Genomic DNA, 17,254 nt, shown 5'->3' with positions numbered 1-17,254 from the left:
GTTCAGTATGACACACACTGTAGCAGAGCAACACAGAATAAAAATATCTCTGTTCTTATTGGTCAAGTTCAGGTATTACCACCCTGTTTTTAAAAGTTTTTTTTTGCCATTTCATGCCTACTGAACATGACCCTGGTGAGTAATATGGCCAATCAGCAACATTGGTTAACAGTACACTTGAATTGATTGGTAAATTGACAGAGAGTCAACACCAGCTTCAAATTATTAAAGGCCCAGTGCAGTCAAAATGTGAATTTCCTGTGTTTTGTTTATAGTTCAACAATATGAGGTTGGAATAATACTGTGAAATTATGATAATGCCCTTTTAGTGTAAGAGCTGTTTAAAAAAAATGCCTGAAATTTCAGCCTGTTTTGGTGGGATGGAATTTTTGCCTGTCTAGTACCATCACCTAGCAGTAAATTGGTTAATAGACCAATAAGAAAGAGAGTTCCAAACCTCTCTGTCACTAACAGCTTGTTTTCAGTTCCCCCCTCCCCACTCAGACCACTCCCAGATAGCCCTAGCAAAATATTCTTTTGAGAAATTGCTCCCTGCTAAGAAGCTATTTTTGTTATTTATTTTTAATTTTTTATTGAAAACAGTCACAGTAAGGTACTTAACTGTTACACGGAAGTTATTTAATATTGAGATAAAAATAGCTGCGTTTGTCACGATTGTTTACGGACGAGAAGGACCAAGGCGCAGCGTGATATGCATTCATATTTATTAATGACTAAACACACGACAAAACAACAAACGAAACGTGAAGTCCAAGGTAGACAAATAACATACCTCACACGGAACAAGATCCCACACCCCACTAGTGCCAACAGGCTACCTAAGTATGGTCCCCAATCAGAGACAACGAGCTACAGCTGCCTCTGATTGGGAACCACCCTGGCCAACATAGATCTAAACGATCTAGAAACTAACATAGACAAACCCAACACAGAAAAGACACACCCTGACTCAACAAATACAAGTCCCTAGAGTCAGGGCGTGACAGTACCCCCCCCCCCCCCCCAAAGGTGCAGACTCTGACCGCGCTACATAAACCTAACAGGGTAGGGGCCGGGTGGGCATTCCGCCTCGGAGGCTCTCCACCTCCCCGTTGCGCCCCTGGTCTGGTCTGGACCTTGGCGCGCTGCTTCCTCTCTCCTTCCTCCCACGAAGTACCACGCCCTGTCTGGACCCTGGTGTGGGAGACCCCGAACCTGGAGAGGGGCTGACGTCTGGGTCTGGGGTGGAGCCGCTGACCGGAACTGGATCAGGCACCGGTGGAGCGGACTGCTCTGGCTCCGGAGTGAAGCCGCTGACCGGAGCTGGACTAAACCCAGGTGGAGCGGATTGCTCTGGCTCCGGAGTGGAGCAGCTGACCGGTGCCGGACCAGGCACCTGTGGAACAGGCACGGGCCGTGCCGGACTGGACACACGCACCCCTGGCTTGGTGCGGGGAGCAGGAACGGGCCGGACTGGGCTGACGACGCGCACCCCTGGCTTGGTGCGGGGAGCAGGAACGGGCCGGACTGGGCTGACGACGCACACCACTGCCTTGGTGCGGGGAGCAGGAACGGGCCGTACCGGACTGGCGACGCGCACCACTGGCCTGGTGCGGGGAGCAGGAACGGGCCGGACTGGGCTGATGACGCACACCACTGTCTTGGTGCGGGGAGCAGGAACGGGCCGTACCGGACTGGCGACGCGCACCACTGGCCTGGTGCGGGGAGCAGGATCAGGCCGGGCCGGGCTGGCGACGCGCACCACTGGCTTGGTGCGAGGGACAGGAACAGGTCGGACCGGGCTGGCGATGCGCACCACTGACTTGATGCGAGGAGCAGGAACGGGCCGAACCATACTGGGAACACCCACCACTGGCTTAGTGCGGGAATCAGGAACGGGCCGGACCGGACTGGCGACACGCACCACTTGATTGGTGCGAGGAGCGGGACTGGGTTCCTTCATTAAACCCCGCTCCTTCTGCTGCCTAACCAGCTCCTCTCGCCGTGCCTCTACACTTTCCTTCTGTTCCCTCTGAACCAATGACCCCCTTAATCTGGCGGCCTCCTCTGCAAAACGGCTGAACCGCTCTATCGCGGCCTCCTGCTGCCTCGTCGTCCACGGCGTGAGCCCCTTCCTAACATTTTTTGGGGCTTGTCTCTCCCCCGTGATCATGGCCTCCATCCCTCTTGCCAGACTCTCGCTCATCTCCTCCCAAGTCCATCCTCTCTCCTCGTCACGTTGCTTGATCCAGGATTGGTGGGATCTTCTGTCACGATCGTTTACGGACGAGAAGGACCAAGGCGCAGCGTGATATGCATTCATATTTATTAATGACTAAACACACGACAAAACAACAAACGAAACGTGAAGTCCAAGGTAGACCAATAACATACCTCACACGGAACAAGATCCCACACCCCACTAGTGCCAACAGGCTACCTAAGTATGGTCCCCAATCAGAGACAACGAGCTACAGCTGCCTCTGATTGGGAACCACCCTGGCCAACATAGATCTAAACGATCTAGAAACTAACATAGACAAACCCAACACAGAAAAGACACACCCTGACTCAACAAATACAAGTCCCTAGAGTCAGGGCGTGACAGCGTTGGACCTTTATGTGTTTACATTTCTTTACCAGTCAGTTCAAATCAATGTTTCTTATATATATATATATATATATATATATATATATATATATATATATATATATATAGAGAGAGAGAGAGAGAGAGAGAGAGAGAGAGAGAGAGAGAGAGAGTGGGGAGAACAAGTATTTGATACACTGCCGATTTTGCAGGTTTTCCTACTTACAAAGCATGTAGAGGTCTGTAATTTTTATCATAGGTACACTTCAACTGTGAGAGACGGAATCTAAAACAAAAATCCAGAAAATCACATTGTATGATTTTTAAGTAATTCATTTGCATTTTATTGCATGATATAAGTATTTGATACATCAGAAAAGCAGAACTTAATATTTGGTACAGAAACCTTTGTTTGCAATTACAGAGATCATAGGTTTCCTGTAGGTCTTGACCAGGTTTGCACACACTGCAGCAGGGATTTTGGCCCACTCCTCCATACAGACCTTCTCCACATCCATCAGGTTTCGGGGCTGTCGCTGGGCAATACGAACTTTCAGCTCCCTCCAAAAATGTTCTATTGGGTTCAGGTCTGGAGACTGGCTAGGCCACTCCAGGACCTTGAGATGCTTCTTACGGAGCCACTCCTTAGTTGCCCTGGCTGTGTGTTTCGGGTTGTTCTCATGCTGGAAGACCCAGCCACGACCCATCTTCAATGCTCTTACTGAGGGAAGGAGGTTGTTGGCTAAGATCTCGCGATACATGGCCCCATCCATCCTCCCCTCAATACGGTGCAGTCGTCCTGTCCCCTTTGCAGAAAAGCATCCCCAAAGAATGATGTTTCCACCTCCATGCTTCACGGTTGGGATGGTGTTCTTGGGGTGGTACTCATCCTTCTTCTTCCTCCAAACACGGCGAGTGGAGTTTAGACCAAAAAGCTCTATTTTTGTCTCATCAGACCACATGACCTTCTCCCATTCCTCCTCTGGATCATCCAGATGGTCATTGGCATACTTCAGATGGGCCTGGACATGCGCTGGCTTGAGCAGGGGGACCTTGCGTGTGCTGCAGGATTTTAATCCATGATGGCGTAGTGTGTTACTTATGGTTTTCTTTGAGACTGTGGTCCCAGCTCTCTTCAGGTCATTGACCAGGTCCTGCCGTGTAGTTCTGGGCTGATCCCTCACCTTCCTCATGATCATTGATGCCCCACGAGGTGAGATCTTGCATGGAACCCCAGACCGAGGGTCATCTTGAACTTCTTCCATTTTCTAATAATTGCGCCAACAGTTGTTGCCTTCTCACCAAGCTGCTTGCCTATTGTCCTGTAGCCCATCCCAGCCTTGTGCAGGTCTACAATTTTATCCCTGATGTCCTTACACAGCTCTCTGGTCTTGGCCATTGTGGAGAGGTTGGAGTCTGTTTGATTGAGTGTGTGGACAGGTGTTTTTTTACAGGTAACGAGTTCAAACAGGTGCAGTTAATACAGGTAATGAGTGGAGAACAGGAGGGCTTCTTAAAGAAAAACTAACAGGTCTGTGAGAGCCGGAATTCTTACTGGTTGGTAGATGATCAAATACTTATGTCATGCAATAAAACGCTAATTAATTACTTAAAAATCATACAATGTGATTTTCTGGATTTTTGTTTTAGATTCTGTCTCTCACAGTTGAAGTGTACCTATGATAAAAAATTACAGACCTCTACATGCTTTGTAAGTAGGAAAACTTGCAAAATCGTCAGTGTATCAAATACTTGTTCTCCCCACTGTATATATATATAGAGTACCAGTCAAATGTTTGGACACACCTACTCATTCAAGGGTTTTTCTTTATTTTTACTATTTTCTACGTTGTAGAATAATAGTGATGACATCAAAACTATGAAATAACACATATGGAATCATGTAGTAAAGTGTTAAACAAATCAAAATATATTTTATATTTGAGATTCTTCAAATAGCCACCCTTTGCCTTGATGACAGCTTTGCACACTCTTGGCATTCTCTCAACCAGCTTCTCCTGGAATGCTTTTCAAACAGTCTTGAAGGACTTCCCACATATGCTGAGCACTTGTTGGCTGCTTTTCCTTCACTCTGCGGTCTGACTCATCCCAAACCATCTCAACTTGGTTGAGGTTGGGGGATTCTGGAGGCCAGGTCATCTGATGCAGCACACAATCACTCTCCTTCTTGGTAAAATAGCCCTTACACAGCCTGGAAATGTGTTGGGTCATTGTCCTGTTGAAAACAAATGATGGTCCCACTAAGCCCAAACCAGATGCAATGGCATATTGCTGCAGAATGCTGTGGGAGCCATGCTGGTTAAGTGAATTCTAAATAATCACAGACAGTGTAACCAGCAAAGCACCCCCACACCATAACACCTCCTCCTCCATGCTTTACGGTGGGAAATACACATGCAGAGATCATCCGTTCACCCACACCGCAGTTGGAACCAAAAATCTCCAATTTGGATTCCAGACTAAAGGACACATTTCCACCGGTCTCCTGTCCATTGCTCATGTTTCTTGGCCCAAGCAAGTCTCTTCTTATTATTGGTGTCCTTTAGTAGTGATTTCTTTGCAGCAATTCGACCATGAGTCTCCTGTGAACAGTTGATGTTATAGATGTGTCTGTTACTTGAACTCTGTGAAGCATTTATTTGGGCTGCAATTTCTGAGGCTGGTAACTTATTCTCTGCAGCAGAGGTAACTCTGGGTCTTCCATTCCTGTGGCGGTCCTCATGAGAGCCAGATTCATCATAGCGCTAGATGGTTTTTGCAACTGCACTTGAAGAAACTTTCAAAGTTCTTGAAATGGTCCGTATTGACCTTCATGTCTTAAAGTAATGACGGACTGTCGTTTCTCTTTGTTTATTTGAGCTGTTCTTGCCATAATATTTGTTTTATTTTACCTTTATTTAACTAGGCAAGTCAGTTAAGAACAAATTCTTATTTAATAAATTCCACAAATTAACTTTTAACAAGGCACACCTGTTAATAAAAATGCATTCCAGGTGACTACCTCATGAAGCTGGGAGAATGCCAAGAGTGTGCAAAGCTGTCATCAAGGCAAAGGGTGGCTATTTGAAGAATCTCAAATATAAAATATATTTTGATTTGTTCAACACTTTTTTAGTTACTACATGATTCCATATGTGTTATTTCATAGCTCTGATGTCTTCACTATTATTCTACAATGTAGAAAATAGTCAAATTAAAGAAAAACCCTGGAATGAGTAACTGTGTGTCACGGTTTCGGCCGAGGCTGCCTCTCTCCCTTGTTCGGGCAGGTTTCGGCGTTCGTCGTCTCCGGAATTCTAGCTGCCACCGCTGTTTGTTTCTTGTTCGTTTGCTTTGGTCTGTTTGTTTTCACACCTGTTTCTGTTTTGGCGTAATTAGTGTCCTATAAGTTTCTCGTTGTGTTTGTCTAGTGTTGTGTGTAATTGATTTTCCGTCAGTTGTGTGTATTGCTCGGTTGAGCTTCTCTCCATTATTACTGGAGTATTTCCGCACCTGTTTGTGCGTGGTACTATTTTGTCGCACCTGTTTGTGCGCAGTTTCTTTTCGCCTTCGTGCGTAATTTGTTGCCTCCGGGCAAAGTTTCCATTTTGCCTTGGTTTGGCCTATAATACAGCCTTTGGGAATATCGTTCTGAGTCCTGCGTTTGATTCCACCATTACACCTACCGCACGCCTGACAGAATTACACACCATCAATGGAATCAGCAGGAGCCGAAGCAGCTCAGACGAGACTGGAGGCCCAGGTTCGGGACCAACGAGAGCAGATCCAACAGATGGGGACCGCCCTGCAGGAGGTGATTTCCACCATCCGAGGCTGGGGTACGCCTCCACCACCTCCCTCCCTGCCAGCACCATCGGCCAGCCCGCTCATGCCAGCGCCGGAACCTCGAGGAGTCCGACTATCTCTCCCGAGGGCCTACGACGGGACCGCGGCTGGGTGTCAGGGATTTCTACTCCAGGTGGAGCTATACCTGGCCACAGTGCACCCGGCACCTTCGGGGCATGAGAGCGTGTCCGCCCTGATCTCCTGCCTGGCCGGTAAAGCGTTGGAGTGGGCCAACGCGGAGTGGAGGAAGATCGACGCCACGACGATTACATACGACGAGTTCTCCCGCCGCTTCAGAGCGGTGTTTGACCATCCCCCGGAGGGGAAAGCGGCGGGGGAGCGTCTGGTCTTCCTCCGGCAGGGGAGGAGGAGTGCCCAGGAATTCGCTCTTGAATTCCGTACTCTAGCGGCAGATGCAGGGTGGAATGATCGGGCCCTCATCGATTTATACAGATGTAGCCTACGAGAGGACGTCCGTCGGGAGCTTGCTTGTAGGGACACCAGCCTCACTTTCGACCAGCTGGTCGACATGTCCATCAGGCTGGATCACCTGCTGGCTACCCGCGGACGTCCTGCGGAGGGTCCGTCCATTTCACCCTCCAGCGCCTCCGAGCCGTGTCCTATGGAGCTCGGGGGCGCTGGCGCTAGAGAAAGGAGGAGTCGGCAGGCTAGGGGGTCCATCCACTGCACCAACTGTGGTCGGGGAGGACACACCGCGGCTAGGTGCTGGGGATGGCCTCCTAGGGGAGATGACGACAGGTCCCGCACTGGGGATTCCCTCCAGGTGAGTAGGCGCCCCACTCACCCAGAGCTCACTGTTGCCCATTTTTGTATACCTGTCAGTTTTCCACAGGTAGCACCTCATTCCCAGCATAAGGCGCTGGTAGATTCAGGCGCGGCTGGGAATTTTATTGATAAAAAGTTTTGTTTAGCGTTAGGGATTCCCCTTACTCCTGTTGATGTTCCTTTCCCCGTTCATGCCCTAGATAGTCGTCCGTTGGGTACGGGCTTGATCAGGGAGGTCACGGCGCCACTTAGGATGTGTGCGCAGGGGGATCATCAGGAGATGATTCAGCTGTTCCTGATTGATTCTCCTGCGTATCCGGTGGTGCTGGGCATGCCCTGGTTGAGTACCCATAACCCAGCTATTTCGTGGCAGGAGAGGGCTCTGATGGAGTGGTCTGCTCAGTGTGTGGGTAGATGTTTGGGCGTTTCTGTAGGGGCTACCTCGGTGGAGAGTCCAAACCAGGTGCCCGCATTGCCCGTTCCACCTGAATATGGGGATTTGGCTATTGCGTTTAGTAAGGCGAGGGCGACGCGGTTGCCACCCCATAGGCAGGGGGATTGTGCGATAGACCTCCAGGCAGGAGCTGCGCTCCCACGGAGCCATGTGTATCCTCTGTCTCAGGAGGAGAAGAAAGCTATGGAGATTTACATAGACGAATCTCTGAGACAAGGATACATACGGCCTTCCACTTCCCCTGCGTCCTCAAGTTTCTTTTTCGTGAAGAAAAAGGATGGTGGTTTGCGTCCGTGCATCGATTACCGTGGTCTCAATCAGATTACGGTGAAGTATAGTTATCCACTCCCGCTGATTGCGACCATGACTGAGTCGTTGCATGGGGCGCGTTTCTTCACGAAATTAGATCTCAGGAGCGCGTACAACTTGGTGCGCATCAGGGAGGGTGATGAATGGAAAACAGCCTTCAGTACCACCTCGGGCCATTACGAGTATCTGGTCATGCCATACGGGTTGATGAACGCTCCGTCAGTTTTCCAATCATTCGTGGATGAGATCTTCAGGGACATGCAGGGGCAGGGAGTGGTGGTGTACATTGATGACATTCTCGTGTACTCGCCTACCCGTGTCGAGCATGTGGCCCTGGTGCGAAGAGTGTTGCGGAGGCTGGTGGAGCACGACCTGTATGCGAAGGCAGAGAAGTGTCTGTTTTCCAGGAGTCGGTCTCCTTTTTGGGTTATCAGTTGTCTGCGTCAGGGGTGAAGATGGAGGTAGACCGGGTGTCGGCCGTGCGTAATTGGCAAACACCAACTACTGTGAAGGAGGTGCAGCAGTTTTTGGGGTTTGCAAATTACTACAGGAGGTTTATCCGGGGTTTTGGACAGGTGGCAGCTCCCATCACGTCTCTGTTGAAGGGGGGTCCGGTGCGTCTGCAGTGGTCGGCCGAGGCGGACAGGGCGTTTGGGAGGCTGAAGGACCTGTTTACCTCGGCCCCGGTGCTGGCGCATCCGGATCCCTCTTTGCCGTTCCAGGTAGAGGTGGACACGTCGGAGGCCGGTTTAGGAGCCGTGCTTTCACAACGGTCTGGCGCGCCACCTAAACTCCGCCCCTGTGCTTTTTATTCCAAGAAGCTCAGTCCGGCGGAGCGGAACTATGACGTAGGGGACAGGGAGCTGTTAGCCGTGATACAGGCTCTAAAGGTGTGGAGGCACTGGCTTGAGGGGGCTCAACACCCTTTCCTCATTTTGACGGACCACCGTAACCTGGAGTACATCCGGGCGGCGAGGAGGCTGAACCCTCGCCAGGCAAGATGGAGTATGTTCTTGACCAGGTTTACTTTTAAGATCACGTACATCCCTGGGTCACAGAATGGCAAGGCAGATGCGCTGTCTCGGCGGTATGACACGGAGGAGAGGTCCGTGGAGCCCACTCCCATACTGCCTGAGTCGTGTCTGGTGGCACCGGTAGTGTGGGAGGTCGATTCTGAACTCGAGCGGGCGTTACGCACCGACCCTAGTCCACCACAGTGCCCGGAGGGTCGGAAGTACGTTCCGCTCGAGGTTCGGGATCGATTGATCTATTGGGCTCACACGTCACCCTCCTCTGGACATCCGGGTATCGGCCGGACAGTGCACTGTCTTAGTGCCAAGTACTGGTGGCCCACGTTGGCAAGGGATGTGAGGGTTTATGTTTCCTCCTGCTCGGTGTGCGCCCAGTGTAAGGCGCCTAGACATTTACCTAGGGGTAAGTTGCTACCCCTGCCCGTTCCACAACGACCATGGTCCCACCTCTCAGTGGACTTTATAACAGACCTTCCCCTCTCCCAAGGGAATACTACCATCCTGGTCGTGGTGGACCGGTTCTCTAAGGCCTGTCGTTTGCTCCCCATGCTGGGTCTTCCTACTGCCCTACAAACTGCCGAGGCACTGTTTACCCATGTGTTCCGGCACTACGGGGTACCCGAGGACATTGTGGCTGATCGGGGTCCCCAATTCACCTCCAGAGTCTGGAGAGCGTTTATGGAGCGGTTGGGGGTCTCGGTAAGCCTCACCTCGGGTTACCACCCGGAGAGTAATGGGCAGGTGGAACGCGTAAACCAGGATGTGGGTAGGTTTCTCAGAACATACTGCCGGGACCGGCCGGAGGAGTGGTCGAGGTACGTTCCCTGGGCCGAGATGGCCCAGAATTCCCTACGCCATTCCTCCACTAACCTAACTCCATTTCAATGTGTGTTAGGTTACCAGCCGGTTCTGGCACCCTGGCAGCAGAGCCAGATCGAGGCTCCTGCGGTGGATGAGTGGGCGCGGCGCTCGGAGGAGACTTGGAACGCTGCACACGTCCACCTGCAGCGGGCCCTCCGACGTCAGAAGGCGAGCGCTGATCTCCACCGCAGTGAGGCACCGGTGTACGCACCTGGTGATCGAGTCTGGCTCTCTACCAGAAACCTGCCCCTCCGCCTGCCCTGTCGGAAACTGGGTCGGCAGTTTGTAGGGCCATTTAAAGTCCTGAGAAGGTTGAACGAGGTATGTTATAGGTTAATGTTACCTGTGGAGTATAAGTGTATTAACCCCTCGTTCCATGTGTCCCTTCTCAGGCCGGTGGTAGCGGGCCCACTCCAAGAAGATGAGATCTTGGAGACTCCTCCGCCCCCGTTGGACATCGAGGGGGCACCGGCGTACTCCGTGAGATCCATCTTGGATTCGAGACGTCGGATGGGGGGTCTCCAGTATCTGGTGGAGTGGGAGGGGTACGGCCCGGAGGAGCGGTGCTGGGTGCCGAGGAGAGACGTGTTGGACCCGTCGCTCCTGACGGAATTCCATCGGGGGCATCCGACGCGCCCTGCGCCGCGTCCTCCTGGTCGTCCCCGAGGCCGGAGTCGGCGCACGTCTGGAGCCGCGCGTCAAGGGGGGGGTACTGTCACGGTTTCGGCCGAGGCTGCCTCTCTCCCTTGTTCGGGCAGGTTTCGGCGTTCGTCGTCTCTGGAATTCTAGCTGCCACCGCTGTTTGTTTCTTGTTCGTTTGCTTTGGTCTGTTTGTTTTCACACCTGTTTCTGTTTTGGCGTAATTAGTGTCCTATAAGTTTCTCGTTGTGTTTGTCTAGTGTTGTGTGTAATTGATTTTCCGTCAGTTGTGTGTATTGCTCGGTTGAGCTTCTCTCCATTATTACTGGAGTATTTCCGCACCTGTTTGTGCGTGGTACTATTTTGTCGCACCTGTTTGTGCGCAGTTTCTTTTCGCCTTCGTGCGTAATTTGTTGCCTCCGGGCAAAGTTTCCATTTTGCCTTGGTTTGGCCTATAATACAGCCTTTGGGAATATCGTTCTGAGTCCTGCGTTTGATTCCACCATTACACCTACCGCACGCCTGACACTGTGTCAAATATTTTGACTGGTACTGTATATATATACAGTTGAAGTCGGAAGTTTACATACACTTAGGTTGGAGTCATTAAAACTCGTTTTTCAAACACTCCACACATTTCTTGTTAACAAACTATAGTTTTGGCAAGTTGGTTATGACACAAGTTGTGTATGACACAAGTAATTTTTCCAACAATTGTTTACAGACAGATTATAATTCACTTATGATTCACTGTATCACAATTCCAGTGGGTCAGAAGTTTACAAACACTAAATTGACTGTGCCTTTAAACAGCTTGGAAAATTCCAGAAACTGATGTCATGGCTTTAGAAGCTTCTGATAGGCTAATTGACATAATTTGAGTCAATTGGAGGTGTACCTGTGGATGTATTTCAAGGCCTACCTTCAAACTCAGTGCCTCTTTGCTTGACATCATGAGAAAATCAAAATAAATCAGCCAACACCTCAGAAAAAAAATTGTAGACCTCCACAAGTCTGGTTCATCCTTGGGAGCAATTTCCAAACGCCTGAAGGTACCACGTTCATCTGTACAAACAATAGTACGCAAGTATAAACACCATGGGACCACGCAGCCGTCATACCGCTCAGGAAGGAGACGTGTTCTGTCTCCTAGAGATTAACGTACTTTGGTGCGAAAAGTGCAAATCAATCCCAGAACAACAGCAAAGGACCATGTGAAGATGCTGGAGGAAACAGTTACAAAAGTATCTATATCCACAGTAAAACGAGTCCTATATCGACATAACCTGAAAAGCCGCTCAGCAAGGAAGAAGCCACTGCTCCAAAACCGCATTAAGGTATTGGAGTGGCCATCACAAAGCCCTGACCTCAATCCTATAGAACATTTGTGGGCAGAACTGAAAAAGCGTGTGCGAGCAAGGAGGCCTACAAACCTGACTCAGTTACACCAGCTCTGTCAGGAGCAATGGGCCAAAATTCACCCAACTTATTGTGGGAAGCTTGTGGAAGGCTACCCGAAACGTTTGACCCAAGTTAATTTAAAGGCAATGCTACCAAATACTAATTGAGTGTATGTAAACTTCTGACCCACTGGGAATGTGATGAAAGAAACAAAAGCTGAAATAAATGTCTCTCTACTATTATTCTGACATTTCACATTCACTCTCACGTCACCCCACTCCTCCGCACACTCCACTGGCTTCCAGTTGAAGCTCGCATCTGCTACAAGACCATGGTGCTTGCCTACGGAGCTGTGAGGGGAACGGCACCTCCTTACCTTCAGGCTCTCATCAGTCCCTACACCCAAACAAGGGCATTGCGTTCATCCACCTCTGGCCTGCTGGCCCCCCTACCTCTGCGGAAGCACAGTTCCCGCTCAGCCCAGTCAAAACTGTTCGCTGCTCTGGCACCCCAATGGTGGAACAAGCTCCCTCACGACGCCAGGACAGCGGAGTCACTCACCACCTTCCGGAGACACTTGAAACCCCACCTCTTTAAGGAATACCTGGGATAGGATAAAGTAATCCTTCTACCCCCCTTACCCCACCCCAAAGAAAGAAGAAAAAAAAACATATTGTAAAGTGGTTATCCCACTGGCTATAAGGTGAATGTACCAATTTGTAAGTCGCTCTGGATAAGAGCGTCTGCTAAATGACGTAAATGTAAATGTTAAAATAAAGTGGTGATCCTAACTGACAGGGAATCTTTACTAGGATTAAATGTCAGGAATTGTGAAAAACTGAGTTTAAATGTATTTGGCTAAGGTGTATGTAAACTTCCGACTTCAACTGTATATGTCATTACAAGTGTTGACATTTATTCACCAGTCACTTTCAATCAATGTTTTGAAATGTTTATGTGCTATTCAAATGGGTTGCAATCAAAGAACATGTTGTATTCAATATGCTAAATGTTTCCATCGAGTATGTCTGTGTGCAAGTGTCAGTGTGTATGTTTGTGTGAGTGCGTGCGTGCGTGCGACCCGTGCGTGAGTGTGTGTGCATGCATGTGTGCATGCGTTGACTCTTAGTCATCGCACTAAATGGGTGTTGATTAGTCGACAGAAGTGCAGTGGTGTGTGTGTGTGTCTGTCAGCATTGCTTGCGGCAGTTATGGGATGCTGTCATCTCTGCTTGTATCACTATCTCTCTCTTTATCTCTCTCTCACTCTCTCCTCTCCCTCTCACTCTCTCTCTCTGTCTCTCTTTCTCCCTCCCCCATCTCTTCAGTGAACATAAGATAACCACTAATAGAGACACACACACTAATTGCTACTTACTCATACACACATTTTCCATTTCCAGTAGACTAACTGAGTGATGCTCAACTCTGATGCAGTTGCGCGATGCTCACTTCTGATGCAGTTCTAAATGTCACCCAATTTCACCTCAATTCACTCTCCCAGAGAGAGAGATCGAGAGAATGAGAGGAGAGATTGAAGGAGAGAATAGATGTCTATCTGTTAGTGCTGAGCAATTAACCAGCATTTCAGTAATTTTTTACCTACATCAGTTAAATTATTTGAATTCCTGTGAGCTCAAGTCTCAATTTCTCTAGAGATAAATCAAATAAAGCACAAACTGTGCAATGTACTAGGGAATTGTAGTTTCCAACAGGCCAATATTCTTCATAGTTTCGTGCAGAAAACGTGATACTGTAGTTAATTATCTAGGTTTCCATCCAATTGGCAAAAGATTTTCATGTGTTAAATAGCAGATGTGCCTACTCTGGTCTTGGCACCTGCGCTCTAGCCAACAGCTTACAGATACAGTGTAGGTAGGCTGTGCTGGTTGTCTAGTCTACATGATGAGATTATTATGGATAAGCGCGAGAATATTTGTATTTGTCAAACGGCAGTCAAGCATTGATCATCATTGTCACGATCGCCAATGAAGTATGACCAAAGCGCAGCGTTGGGAGTGAACATGATGATTTTAATTTTGAAACACACGACAAAACAAAACACGATCCGTGACGTCCTCAGTTACACCGACTGAATAAAGAACAAAAACCCACAACCACAAGGTGAACACAGACATTTAAATATGGCTCCCAATCAGAGGTAACGAGTGTCAGCTGTCGGCTCGTTATCTCTGATTGGGAGCCATATATATTCTGTATGTTTTCTCCTTTGTGTTGTGGGTTATTGTTTCTTTGTTGCTGTTAGTCGTATTTCAGTTTAGAACTTCACGTATCGTCATTTGTTGTTTTCTTCGTGGTTGCTTTAAGTTAATAAAGTCATCATGTTCACTCGCAACGCTGCGCATTGGTCTCCTCCTTTCGACGACCGTGACAGAATAACCCACCACAAGAGGACCAAGCGGCGTAACAAGCGGCAACAGGACCTACCTACGCAGGATTTATGGAAGCCTCCTAAGGACTTTTGGACATGGGAGGAGATTCGGGCTGGAAAGGGTCCTTGGGCACAACCGGAGGAATATCACCGCCCTCGTGAAGAGCTGGAGGCAGCTGCAGCCGAGAGGAGGTGGTATGAGGAGGAATATCACCGCCCTCGTGAAGAGCTGGAGGCAGCTGCAGCCGAGAGGAGGTGGTATGAAGGGGAAGCGCGGAGTCGAGGCTGGAAGCCCGTGGTTACTCCCCCAAATTTTTTTGGGGGGGGGCACATGGCTTGGGCGCCTGGGCAGCAGGAGGCTGCCACAGGTAGAGCTGGAGAGAAGGCTATCGGATTACGGGAGCCATTGGCGAGTAGAGGGAGGGAAGTTGTTGTGGCACGGCATGAGAGACTGAAGTGTGTTCCCAGTCTGGTCCGGTCCGTTCTTGATCCCCAGTTAAGGCCAGTGGTGGGTGTTCCCGGTACGGACCGGTCTGTTCCTACTCCACGCACCAGGTCCACGATGTGCGTCGCCAGCCCGGCCCGGCCTGTTCCGGCCACTCGCACCAGGGATAAGGTGCGCGTCGCCAGCCCAGCCCGGCCTGTTCCTGCTCCACGCACGAATCCTACGGGGTGCGTCACCAGTCGGCCAGAGTCTGCCGTCTGCCCAACGGCGCCTGAACTGGCCGTCTGCCCAACGGCGCCTGAACTGCCTGTCGGCCCTATGGCGTCTGAACTGCCCGTCTGTCAAGCGCTGCATAAGCCGCCCGTCTGTACTGAGCCTGCAAAGCCGCCCGTCTGCCATGAGCCTTCAGAGCCGTCCGCCAGATCGGAGCCGCTAGTGCCTTCCGCCAGACAGGAGCCGCTAGAGCCTTCCGCCAGACAGAATCATACACCTGCTATGGAATCAGCAGGAGCCGACGCAGCCCATATCAGACTGGAAGCTCAGGTTCGGAACCAGAAAGAGCAGCTCCTGCAGATGGGAGCCGCCCTGCTGGAGGTGATGACTGCAATCCGAGGCTGGGGTCCGCCTCCACCGCCAGCCTCCCAGCCAGCACCATCAGCCAGCCATGAGCAGCCAGATCTGTCAACCAGCCATGAGCAGCCAGACCCGTCAGCCAGCCATGAGCAGCCAGACCCGTCAGCCAGCCATGAGCAGCCAGACCCGTCAGCCAGCCATGAGCAGCCAGATCCGTCAGCCAGCCATGAGCAGCCAGACCCGTCAGCCAGCCATGAGCAGCCAGATCCGTCAGCCAGCCATGAGCAGCCAGACCCGTCAGCCAGCCATGAGCAGCCAGATCCGTCAGCCAGCCATGAGCAGCCAGATCCGTCAGCCAGCCATGAGCAGCCAGATCCGTCAGCCAGCCATGAGCAGCCAGATCCGTCAGCCAGCCATGAGCAGCCAGATCCGTCAGCCAGCCATGAGCAGCCAGACCCGTCAGCCAGCCATGAGCAGCCAGATCCGTCAGCCAGCCATGAGCAGCCAGATCCGTCAGCCAGCCATGAGCAGCCAGATCCGTCAGCCAGCCATGAGCAGCCAGATCCGTCAGCCCGCCAGGATCCGCCAGATCCGTCAGCCAGCCAGGATCCGCCAGAGCCGTCCAGCCAGGATCCGCCAGAGCCGTCCAGCCAGGATCCGCCAGAGCCGTCCACCCAGGATCCGCCAGAACCGTCTAGCCAGGATCCACCAGAGCCGTCCAGCCAGGATCCGCCAGAGCCGTCCAGCCAGGATCCGCCAGAGCCGTCCAGCCAGGATCCGCCAGAGCCGTCCAGCCAGGATCCGCCAGAGCCGTCCAGCCAGGATCCGCCAGAGCCGTCCAGCCAGGATCCGCCAGAGCCGTCCAGCCAGGATCCGCCAGAGCCGTCCAGCCAGGATCCGCCAGAGCCGTCCAGCCAGGATCCGCCAGAGCCGTCCAGCCAGGATCCGCCAGAGCCGTCCCGCCAGGATCCGCCAGAGCCGTCCAGCCTGGATCCGCCAGAGCCGTCCCGCCAGGATCCGCCAGAGCCGTCTCGCCAGGATCCGCCAGAGCCGTCCCGCCAGGATCCGCCAGAGCCAGCCAGCCAGGATCCGCCATCTAGTCAGGTACTGCCCCTTAGCCCGGTGCTGCCCCTTAGTCCGGTGCTGCCCTTTAGCCCGGTGCTGCCCCTTAGTCCGGTGCTGCCCCTGAGTCCGGTACTGCCCCTTAGCCCGGTGCTGCCCCTTAGTCCTGTACTGCCCTTTAGTCCGGTACTGCCCCGTAGTCCGGTGCTGCCCCTTATCCCGGTGCTGCCCCTTATCCCGGTGCTGCCCCTTAGGCCGATGCTGCCCCTTAGTCCGGGGTTGCCCCTTAGTCCAGGTGGGGTTAGGTGGAGGGTGGTCATTAGGAGGAGGCTACCGAAGCAGGTTGTGACTGTGGTGGGGTGGGGATCACGACCGGGGCCAGAGCCGCCACCATGGACAGACGCCCACCCAGACCCTCCCCTAGTCCTGATGTTGGTGCGCCCGGAGTTCGCACCTTTAGGGGGGGGTACTGTGACACTCTGGCTCTATGGACGTTTATATTGAGCCAGGGTTGTTCATTTTCATGTGTTTGGGTGTATTTCATTTGGTGGTGTTGGGGATGGGTGAGTTTCATTTTGTTTGTGTCATGTGGTGATTGGTCGATGACTCCCAATCGGAGGTAACGAGTGTCAGCTGTCGGCTCGTTATCTCTGATTGGGAGCCATATATATTCTGTATGTTTTCTCCTTTGTGTTGTGGGTTATTGTTTCTTTGTTGCTGTTAGTCGTATTTCAGTTTAGAACTTCACGTATCGTCATTTGTTGTTTTCTTCGTGGTTGCTTTAAGTTAATAAAGTCATCATGTTCACTCGCAACGCTGCGCATTGGTCTCCTCCTTTCGACGACCGTGACAATCATGTCACCAG

Source organism: Coregonus lavaretus (assembly GCF_964263955.1).
Source record: "Coregonus lavaretus genome assembly, chromosome: 24".
NCBI classification, from domain to species: Eukaryota; Metazoa; Chordata; class Actinopteri; order Salmoniformes; family Salmonidae; genus Coregonus; species Coregonus lavaretus.
This window is presented reverse-complemented; position numbering follows the sequence as displayed.